General features: G+C 34.2%; 1 protein-coding gene across 1 annotated transcript in view; it reads left to right on the top strand.

The window, feature by feature from the left end:
• The window catches only part of E23 (ABC transporter G family member E23), a 132,402-nt gene that overhangs the window by 15,550 nt on the left and 104,430 nt on the right, over nt 1–12,422 (top strand). The window lies entirely within an intron of this gene.

Here is a 12,422-nt window from a genome sequence, read left to right as displayed (position 1 = left end):
TTACTTAATCTCAATTTACGCTGAAAGCATTGATTTGTATACAAACTTTATATCTTCTATAAAAACTAAGTGATGCTGATATCAATTTCTCGTAAAGTCAAATTTTTAAATAAGGTATTCATTCATATTTTGACTGATAATTTATTTTTTTTAGTTCATTACTGAATGAGCTGTTTTAATTCTTAGTAATGAAATAGGTACACAAGTTCAAGGCGAGTAACTCGTATCTAATTCTTTTAACCGGAAAAATGTAGGTACACATTTTGTAAAGGTTGGTAGATGCTAAATAAGTATTAAATTAATACGATATTGTAATAATGATTGTCATTAATTATGCTTATAAAATTACCAATTTTTGCCTTTCGAGGTTTATGTTATGTTAAGTTGTTACTCTTTTTCTAATGTAACCATATAAAACCATGTCCTTTCTTGAAACTTTTATAGAAAATTGTTTTTTAATTCTCCGTGCAAGAAAAAAAATGATATATTTTTTCTGATATTATTACATCAAGTTGAAACGTTTTTGAAAAATTAAACAGATTCTTAATTTATCTGCAGTATTTTTGCTTCAAACTGTTATACATTCTATTCTTCTAACCTGGTTTCAGTTTTACTAATATCTGTCACATAAATCTATTTTACATACTTTACCATGTTTTTGTTCGGTTAGATTGGTTGAAATATTCGTTAGTTTATGTCTTTTGACCATAATTGTCTCTGTATCAACAGCAAAGAAAGCAGAATATTCTTTGAAATTGCACGTTGTAGACTGACATGTAACTGGTAAATTCATGAAAAGTACAATTATTACTGGAGGTTTTTCGCTAAATCGCCACATATAAAAAAAATGCTGTACATACATCAAAAAGAAAAGTATTCCTCAACTATTTTTCCTCTAATATTGGAGAAGGATCACACTTTCTGACCCATAATTTGATTAATTGCAATTTCATGTTCTTCCTTTTTCATAAAACCTTTAATCGTTTCCTACCAAGTTTATTAAAACTCTAGTACTTCTTACAGAAGAAACCATAATTTATCGCTAATCGTCAGTTAAATTGTGCTAAACAGTACTACTCTAATAGTTCTTTAGCATGGATTAGTCATAACTGTTTTGAAACTGCAGGCAAGCTATAGAAGTAAATAGACTGTAATAAACAAAACAGCGGCCAATAATAACTGTAATAGAAAAGTGTACTAAACAAATATTATCAATTTTAAATTGGTCAGTTCTAACAGCACTCTAAATATCATAAACATCATCCAAATAGAATGCAACATTAATTTATTGACACGCCCCGTTTTAAGTCCGCGTTTTGATTCTTCGTGCAGAAGGAGGTCATCGCTGCATCTCGGCGTCATCTTGGTGGGTTCCGTTCACCAGGTCCACCTACGGACCGTTTCGAGTACATCCGGCCCCATCTTGGAGCTGAACGGTTTCCGCCATATTGCCACACATTTTTTTTACGTCCGAGTAAAAGTGGAGCTTAATAGATTTTATGCAATGTTGCGGTCGCGGCTATGCAATTATTGTTTTTTGGGCCATTGATGATGCAGAAATGGACATCCGGATGGTCTCTGAAATTATTTGCGGACGTGCCGTGTTCAGAGAGAAAGGCTACATGAGTGAAAACTTTATTAATAATCAAATTAACCATTATCGGGCTTTATAGTGGTTTTTATCCTTTAAAGCACCAATTTGCTACACAACACTTAAAGGCTATAGTATTTAATCTAAATGTTCCTTCCAAAGCCGTGGATAATAAAATGAGATAATTGAATAGACATTAATTACACGTTTTGACAAAGGTGTGATAATTTAAATTTAAAACAACTTTTTTTAAATGGTTTTATGAGATTTATATCAGCTGTATCCAGACGTGTTTCCGTCAACAATCGTATACATTCCTAGATTACTGGGTCCGGAAAAGTTGATGTTATGCAGTTAAGAACTTCTTCTTCTTGTAGATCTATCTATCTGTTAATTTTGACGCTGCCTCTGCATCTTTTCCTGGGAGGTAGATTGCCAACTATATCTCCATCTTTTGGGTGGTATATGGTTGTACCGCTGGCTCTTACGTTGTCTTCCCCATGTGACCACCATTCAAGCTGTTTCTAAGACAACAACCTTCATGCATGATTTTCGGCAATTTTACCTGGACTTAACATATTATTATTGAGAACGGAATACATAATTTGACAGAAACCTGCTATCGTTCTGTCACACTCTATCAACACTTCTCTCGGGAATTCTACTCCCTGCGTTCAAAAATAGAGCTCCTAAGCAGCTTTGGTAAATGTTCTATTTAACTTTACTCTTTCAAAATCTTGAATTGGCTATTTTTTGGAACTTTGGCTCTATGTTTCAGCCACAGAGGGACAACCGTCTTTAGTCAGTTTAGAACCATAGTGAGCCCTTATAATAAATTTTCAGAAGGAAGTTCCTTAGCTACTCAGGCTGCTACAGAGTTTGGATAAAATACCTGCCTATTTGCGGCAATATTTTGAAAAATCAGTTTGAGGACGATGAGGAAGAGACTCCTGAACACCTGCTTTGTGAATGTGATGCATTCTCAAACATAACGACCAACTTGCTTGATAGCAGCATCATCAATGATCGGGAGATTTCTTCTCTAAAACCGACTCAGCTTGAGAGACCTTGAAGCTGAAGGAGGAACTGTGATGAGACTAGCCTCAGCCATATCCTAATAACGGGGGGCACAATAGGACTCAATCTACAATATGAATTTTACATATCTTAAAACATTTCTAAGTTGTATTTACGTATAATCATATTGTTTATAGCCTCAGCACTCGTTTTAAACACGTCTGACCACCTCACGGTTTACCAAAACAATTTTTGAGGAACTCCAAAAGTGTTTATTGATGTTTTGTTGGATTTGTCTGTTCCTAAGTGAATAGCAACTAAATATTTTTCTACTTACGTGCTTGGAATGTCACTTTTTTTTAACATTTTCGATTAGAAAGCTCCACATTTCTGCTCTAGTGCGGAAAAGTGTAAAAGGCAAGCCGATTGAACAATCTTGTCACATGTCTATTTTCCCTGGCAATGGAAAACAAGCCGGGTGTACATCCAAGAGACCATGCGGAAAAGTTTCACTTTTCGCACAAGTCGGTAAATCCATTAACTATAATAAACTATTCTGGATAACTAGTAACATGTTTTTGTCTTTCTTTTCTAGGGAAAAACGTTTTTAGAACAGTATTGCAGAAAAAAACGATTTCACACAAAGATAATAGCACGATTTTCTCAGAGTCATCAATATTAATGTTTTATAATTATTTTTTTAACTGCGTACATCGGGTGTTGAATATCAAATAATGGCAATGCGAAGTCTTATTTACAATTTGCTAGTTTCCTGTGCACCAGACGGCACGTTTTCTTAATAGTAGGCTGCATCTTTATTTTTTCTAGTGTTTGGCGGTGGCTGATGGAAGTCTGTCACTGTATTATGAATGATAAATGTTGGTATGACATTTCAGTTACTGCGTATTAAAGGGGAGGGTCTCTAACTGATTAATTTGGCAATTGTCCAGTCTTGAAATTAAATTCTTTATGCTGCATCTTGCCCAACAAGTTTGGAAAAATTAGTTCAATCTTCTTAACTAAATCGTCGCTGTTTACTCATTAAATTAAATTTCGTAGCAATACTAATTTAAAATATAAATATTGTTAATTAGAATTGGGTAATTTAGGTACTCTCCTAACTTCAAAAATCAAAATGAAAATTTGCATTATTTGGAAAATATCAGACTTTCAAATGGTGTAAGATAATAATTATTGAAACTTGAAGCCAAAAATACCTTAATTACGTGTTTCGGCTTTACCATGATTGAAGGTAGGACAACACAGCAAAACCCCCAAGCTTCAAGGCAGGTTTAATCACAAAAAACCGTTATAAAAATGGCCAAAAAGAAGAAGACATGTGAAAAAGCTGTAACAACTGACACGCCATCATGTGACCATATACGCAAATTATACCCAGCACTGCACGTGAACGATCAAGCAAACTCACCTAGTAACACCAAGTGCAATCTGATGATCAAAAAAGTTTTAATTTGGCATCATCCTTTATTACATACCTATTTCCATGTTCCAATCTAACCCTTGGTTAGTGTAGTTTAACAGCTATAAATTAAAATGCATAATACCATATGTATAGCTAGAAAATATATATTATTGATTCATTGATGTTTGATAAAAACTGTTACATACTTCAATTTATTTGATTATCAGACTTGGGTCGCAAAAAATTGGTAATTGATTCAATTTCATTTTAATCTAGTTTTTGCTAATAATAAAGTAATTTACTGCATAATTTCAATTGACACTTTGTTACTAATTAATGCACAAAAACGTGCCAGAACGCTAGGTGCCTGTAATATATTGACTAATGATGCAAATCTACTGTGCAACACCATGCATATCATATGTCTTGTATAATAGATTGTTGTTCTCATGTTGGTGCATGATTAATTTGTAATACTGAAAAAATATGGTTTTGGTTTTCTGAATGTGAGGCTTGTTTACAGCACTGTGGTATTTTAGACAATACATGAACAAACTCATGTAAATGTCGTAGGTTGGCCTGATTAATATTTCATTAATCACAATTACCAGTCTGGCTAGACGAAAAATCGTCAAGTTATGAATTGGTTAAAAACGGACAATTTGTTTGTTTTTCCAGTAAATTTAGCGAAACCAGTAATTTTGCAATAAGAATTTTTGGTGGTTGTTAAGACAAACTAATTTTTTTTCATCCCGCCCGACTTGGACCGCATTCCAAAAATGAGTTTTTAATGACGCCGCGTAATGAGGTTTCGGCATTTTTCAACTTATAATTATGTTATTAATCCTGATGAAAAAGAGTTAGCAAAACCACAATTCTGCCGATTATTTTTTCAGAATAATTTTTTTATGTTCACGGTTGAGACCTAATTTTTCCTCATCCTAGCAAAGGTTTTTTTTTAAATCTTTTGCGGTCCGTATACCTATCTGCTGGTAGGTCTGAAGGTTTTGCTTGTTGCACTATCCCGTTAGTTTTTACTCACCAGCCCTGTCTTTTAGAAGAATTGTCCTGATGGGTAATTCTGCTCTATCTTTTTGTTTCTCGTGTGTCCCAAAAAGGTGTGATAACTGGGTCCTCTGTAAAGACTCACATTTACAAGTGAAGTGGAGAGGCGTTTTATTTTCTCAACCAGAAAGCATCCAGGATTTGATTCTTTTCACACTTTATATGTTTTGAGGTAGCAGTGTCCATATGGTCTGATCCTTTTCAGTTTTTTCTCTGGTTCTGCTCTCCATTTATTCGTCTGAGTGTAATTTATAGTGGTTTTGTAATAGGTCCATTATATCTCCCTGGACTTACTGCTGGGTCAGACAAAACGAGCCAGGTGCTACCATTTAATTTTCTTCGTTGTTTTGGTGTCCCTTTGTTTAACAGAAGTATATCTTATTGTATTCTCCAACGCTTATCCAAGCAACGGTTATTTTGATAAATCTTTCCTATCATTCGATGTGCATAGGAAGTTATTGCGGTTATTTCTGGCTAGAATATGGTCGCCATACTGACTAGGTCTATAGCGATCTTATTCACTTCTCATTTGCATGGCAACCCGCATCTTTAACTTCGTCCGAAAACCAAAGTGTTTCTTGACCATCATATATTCGTTCTTGACTTTTATCCACTTAGGCTTCTCAATATCTCATTAAGTTGTCCTACTTGCACTTGTAGTGTCCCATTTTGTTGTGGTGCTGTTGTTAGTTGGTAGCCGATACGGCGTTTTCTATACCTCTGCTTCCAGCAATATATCCACAACCGCCCTAGGCGCCCTACAGGTCATTTCTTAGCGTTTTTAGTGCTACTCTGGTTTGATCTTTGTCGGTTCTATGCCATCAAAGAGGAGTAAGTAACGATGGAAACCATTACCTTAGTGTAAATCCAGTGAACCATTGAAGTTCTCAGTTTCTAACCTTATACTCCTGCAGGTCCATGACTCGGGTTGTTTTCGCATTAATTGTATTTACCACTTGGGTTTTCTAGGTGAGTTTGCTATTTAATCATAGTTCAAAATATTTTGCCTCATTACTTAGTGGTATTTTGCTTCCAACTTTTGCAGGATTTGTTCTTCTGTTTTGCACCAACAAGAAAATTAAGATTAGGTTTTCGGCATAGTCTTGTCCATGTACCCCATATTAGTTTAGTTTTGTAAGAAATAGATTTCTAATTGGTGCCCTTCTGCAAATACATTTCTGTTCTGGATGTGGGGTTGTGACACCTTCGTGATTCACGTTGAGAGATTTAACCCAGATACATATAACATCGTTGCAGGTACATATTCACTTTACCATCGCTCAACAAGTGTTATTAAAGTTGTAGAATATATTATAAACGTGACATCGAACGTTTAATTGTACCAAGCAATTACGTGCAATTCGCTTAAAGTGAACACAATTCCAGCATATTGGTGTCAGTTTAGTGGGTTTACTATCAGTAACTTTGCCATTTTATTATGAACAGGTTCCATACTCCTGATCACAAAAGAGAAGTTTATTGATCTGAAAGATTTAGGAATGAAAGTAACTGTGTTAATTCTATATTTTTTTGGCACACAGCTCAGAGTTAGGCTAGCTAAGAACGATGTACACTAGGCTAATGCTAGTACATTTCATGTTTCAATAATGCTGGTTGAATGCCGTCTGGTCCCAGAAAGTATGAAAGCTTTGTCCCTCTCTTTTACCTGGTGATATCAGACTGTATTTGCCAACCGCCTCTTTTGCTTTGAGCTATTTGTTTCAGGTATCTTACATTGACTATTATTTTGAGTCGGTTTGAAAATGCATGCTAATTAGTGAGTATTTAGCACGTCTAAAGCTAGAATTTTCCACATTTTCAAATTTTCGTCTAAATCAGATTTTGGGCCACAATTCTTACCTAATGGATACCAGATCCTCACTTCTTTTATAACGTGAACGAGGAATCTGGTATCTATTTCGCGAAAATTGATGTTTAAAATCCGATTGGAGATAAAGTTTTGCAATGTGGAATCCTAGCCTAAAATCTAAAATCTCTTCTTCGGAAGTTGGGTAACTAGTGGCTTTGTAAAGATTTTCCAGTTTACTTTGGTCTTTTAAAGATCTTCTTAAAGTCGCTCATATTTTGATTCACATTCTCATCATATCTCCTCTCTGAGTATTCTTTTACTTTTTTGATCAAATTGGCATAATTCCTGAAACAAATTCTCGACCAAAATTAATGAAGATAACACTCTCCTAATGTGGTTATAACACTACAGCGCTTGTAACGCTTATCTACGAGTTGCCTAATCTGGGTTTGCCTTGAAAAATTGTTTAACGAAACAATGTTCTATTATCACTGAGGTTGTTTGCTAATTTTTGCTTTGAAACCTAATAAAAAAGTGATAAATATGCCACTCTTAATAGAGATATTAATTACGGACATCTTACGCCTAGAAAAACCGCTTCATCTAGTTTAATACACAGGCAAGGCTGATACACCAATAAATTCATTAAAGCTATAAAAAGCCAATCAATAATAGTATCATTGTAGCAATGTTTCGGTTTTTAAACCAGTTAATGACCTTCACGACTAGTTAGTCTCGCGGAAATTTGATCAAGAATTTGCCATCAGCCTACATTTTTCCCAGATTACCATTGACCAAATTACGTATCTATGTCAGGAGAACCAAACCGACTACTTTTCGATTTCTTTGAACAAATATTTATAGTTTTTTTTTGCTCAAAAAATATGTTGTTTGTATCAAACTGTCTTCGTGGAAATTATACTTTTTATCTTCCGTCAAGTCCGTTACAAATTGACTTTTATATTGAAATATTTATGAATTGTAGGCTGATACCTAGGAAGTTCTAGGACACATCTGGAAATGCTTTCCGCGGTTTAAAATTTTCCTTGATTGATTTCTTTAACTTGTCATTGATTTAGTAGTCAGATAGTAGCAAAACGACATCCTAGTTTAAGATTAAAGACCCCGAGCAAAAAATAGCTTCACGCAAAATTAAAGCGCGGAATTGTAAAAATCTACGCTATAGTTGACCTAATTTTTAGTGAGGCATAACGAAACATAATTGAGTATCCGTTTTTCAGTAACGATACAATGTGACTGATGTTAATTGTTTTTAGGAGTGTTTACTGAAGTTGGGAATTTTCCGTCATGGCTTTTTTACGATTTGAGTTATTTATGATGATTGTCAATAATCGTTAAAATGTTCTTCAGGTATTTAGCAAAATCAGTAAAAAAAATGTTTATTATCTAGTTTTTTTTCCAAACAATCTTACATCGGTTTGAATGGATTAATGTTGCAGTCCTACAGATTAAGATTGTTAAATGAATAGCATACCGATTATATGAATTAAAGTTAGGCTGTACATTTTGTATTAATTTAATGGAACATTACATTTTTGCTAATCTTAGAATTATCTGTTAAATTTATGTTAGACATGTGCTTTAATTCAGAAATTCTAGTTTTAGTGGCAAAGCCGACCCCACCAAATAGTTAGTTTAATAGCAAGAACGTTCAACTAACTCACTCAACAAAAAAATATATATATTTGGATAAAATAGGTTGCACTCAAGGAAGGAAGCCAGCGTATCACGGTGGCAAATTATAATTTCATCATTTTTAATAGCCAAATTGCGTCTTAAATAGTCAGTTTTATCATCATTTTAAAGATTCTTTGGCCAGCTAATCTTAAATTGAAACCTCGTCATATCAAACATTGATCACCTTCGATAGCGACATACGTGTAGGATATACCGTTGTTGTATAATATGATAATGTTGTAAAATTTCAGAGTTATAGCACATTTTTATCTTAGTGGTAGCAAAACGCCTTCTAGAAGTGAAATTATAGAGAGCTAAAAGTAATTTCAAGCCATTTCTAGGTTTAATGATTTTTTCACGAAGGTCTACGAAGAATAGTATCCGAAAAAGTTATTTTAATATATAGATAAATTACTAAACGTAGGTCCAGAAAAAACTCGACAATTAGATTTAGTAGACTTTTCGTATTCAATAAATCACGAAATGTAAATTGTTTTTACTTGGCCCCGTATACGAGCCATTGCTGTAGCAATTTTGGCAGTTTACGAGGCTACACAAAGGCCAAGGTCGCAGGACGTTTGGTTTAACGGTCAAAGACAGGAACACGTTCCCAAAATAAAGTATGTCAAGTCTGACGTGTAGACTGGGTATTTTAATGATTTTTTTACAGGCTACGCAGTAACGGACTTCGACGTTAATTACCCAACTTTATTGGCTCAATAACGATTATATTGGCCTCTTCAGGGTATACGCATTCGGTCACCGAAGGGTCAGACCGAGAATTTTTTCCCGCTATTTCTACTTGTAGTATACCCACCTAATTGCTTACTTCTCAAAGCCATAACGAATTTGCAGTCCCGACTTTCAGAAGGTAATTAGTTTATGTTTTCTTTCTCGTTTGCACCATTAAAGTATATTGCTTTTTAAACTAGTGTGAACACATTAAACATTATCGCTTCTCAATGTGAACCGTTGTTATTTATGCACCGACTTGCATTTTCGCATAACAATAATTAAAAACATTTTACATAGAATAATCTAAATCCAGCTCTGAAACGATCCTGCATTCTGAATTAGAAGTTGCGCAGGTCAGCATGAGATTGATTTATTGTTTTTTAACTGAGCCGGATGACGTCTAATGCTAAAGTTGTACGCCTGCATTTTAAAAACATTAATATTTGCCATGCATCGCCATTTATAACATCATTAATATTTTCGAGAAATACGATATCGTTTTGCAGCCATTGTCGTATTAATCTCTATCGCGGTATTCATGTCCGGCTGTTATGTCTTGTTGTAGGTTGTTTATCCGATCTAGGTATCACTTGAACTTTTTAATAAGTCGTTTATTTGTTCTCAATATCTTTTAAGTTAATATGGGCAGTTAAAATGCTAATTATAAAATATGTTCATTTTCATGCAGAAGTAACACTTTACTAGCACATACATTTTAATCGTTGCTAATTTCTATTAATAAAGTGAGGTTCAGTAGAAGACAGTATCTTCGAATAAACTAGTCTTAAACTTTACTTATGACTAACTAAATAAGCAATGACTAAATCTGTAAAAAACGAGGGTTTAAAACCTAAAACAGAAGAGAAGTGAGAGAGAACACACCCTTGTCTGACCCCTCTACAAATTGGTCTTGCTTCTGTGAGATCATTACCAACTCTGACTTCAGCCATTTGGTTCCAGTATAGGCTTTGAATGTAGCGGATGTCTTTTTGGTCTATGTCCAATCTATTTAGGATTTGGATCAGTTTATGATGTTGGACTCTGTCGAACGCCTTTTCATAATCGATGAAACACAGCATTATGTCCTTTCTCTGATCGTTGCAGTTCTGATTCTGCGATAGCTCTCCCTAATCGTTTTCTACATTAGAGAATGAACTCTTTCTATATACTCCTGCGGTCGTTGCCGTTCTGAATCAGTACTTTGAGTCGCAACTAATGCTTCTCTCGTTACTAAACCTCGTCTGAATCCAAATTGTGTGGATCCGATGTTTCTTTCGCACTTTATTGATATTCTGTAGTGGATAATCTTAAGGGAGTGTGTGACTCATGAGGCTGAATAGTCTGTGGTCCTCAAATTTTGGTTGTCATGACGGAATCTGGTTTAGTCATGACGAAAAGGTTATCAGGATAGAAAAATTAAGAGACTTACTTTTTGTGGAGAAGACAAAGAGCCTCAGGTGTTGTGCCATAGTGTTTTGTGTATTAGACTGCGTGGCTTAACACCAAGAGCTGTAAGTTTCTCAAACTCTTCTAAACTATAATCTGACATGTGTCACTGTGTCGGAACGGATATGACGTCATTCGACCTTTGAGCACTTTATTAAGAAGTCCAATTGTTTTCTCAAAATCCTACGCGATAAATTAATAGTTTCCAAGAAATAAACGCGTACATGGCTTATTAGGACACCCTGTACAAAGTACTAGTAAACTTTTCCGCAGCAAATGGCCGGCTGGCTGGAGTCGATTAAGGCTATTTTCTAAATATTTATTCCAGCTAGAGCAAACATTTTTGCGCATAAAAATGTTTCTTGGGAACTGGTTGCAAAAAAAGGGACGTCATCAGTCAAACGCCATAAAAGTGTCGTAAACTTTCGCGAGCCAACGTACATAAACCGCGACTTATTGTACACACTCAAATGAGATAAGGTGACTTTGACATTGAATATTTTATTTCACTTGATTAACTGTTATGGAGATTAACTCAATTGGAGTGTCACGTAAGGTAATTGTGATAGATACATCTTAAATTTGTATCGTAGTTTAATGGGTTTCTGGGTATGAAGCGGAGCCTAATTTTGGTTTAAATCTATGTCTAAAAATATTTTTATTACAAAGGTCAAATATTTTTGTTTATTTTAAAAATTTATTCCGGTGGAAACACGTTTTGTTTTTTTATTAATAACAAATGTTTGTTTTTAATTGCCTTACATGTGGCGAATTCCAATGTGTACAGCTCTAAACATATTATGATTTTGGTGAATGGTTACTTACAGGGTGATCAAGTGTCAACAGACTTTAGACGTTTTTCTGTAATTATTAGTTTGATGATTAGGGTTACAAATTTTATTGTAATATTTAAAACGAGTAACAGTGTATTATGTGATTTATATATTATTTTACATAAAAAAATTGTTTGGCACACACATCTGCAAAAGAATTGATTACTTAAGATAAAAATTGTTTGTCTGAAAACCAGGCAACTAGAAATTCCAGACAATGTGGATTTCCATTTAATATAATAAAATATAGTGGATTGAGCAAGCAAAACAAACTTTATTAAAATTTTTTCGTAAGACACAAACCAACAACTTAAATTTACTTTCTAACTAGGCTTCTGAAATTGGTATTCTCTATTTCCTATTCTCATGCTGATAGGATCATTTATTAAATCAGGATTAGTTAGCAAAGTTTTGAGACCGAAATCTCCAATGATAATAATTTATGTATATACATAATCGGATTATCCCTTAACCTAATTACGCTGTCTGGTGAAAGTGGAAACAAATTTTTAACAGCGTCGTCTGCAAACAACCTTTTATAGTCTAGCAATTAACTCAAACTTTTTGTGGCGATATACTGATGAATTTATCCCCAAAAATTCCAAAAGAGATTAAATGTACAAATAGAGCGGTTTCAAACTGAAAAACAATGTTTAATTTTAAGAGGTGGTATAAAATAAGCCTTTTTAAGATCCTATTTTGTTGAGTTTTTTAAGTTACATATTAAGCAAAATTGAGGACATCGGCTGGTGGTTAATATTGATGAGCATTTGATATGTACATACATACGTTCATTTTACTCTT

The sequence above is a fragment of the Ips typographus genome, linkage group LG1, assembly GCF_016097725.1.
Source record: "Ips typographus isolate SLU linkage group LG1, UJ_Ityp_2.0, whole genome shotgun sequence".
Lineage (NCBI taxonomy): Eukaryota > Metazoa > Arthropoda > Insecta > Coleoptera > Curculionidae > Ips > Ips typographus.
The sequence above is the reverse complement of the archived record's forward strand: the minus strand, read 5'-3'. Positions and strand labels throughout refer to the sequence as shown.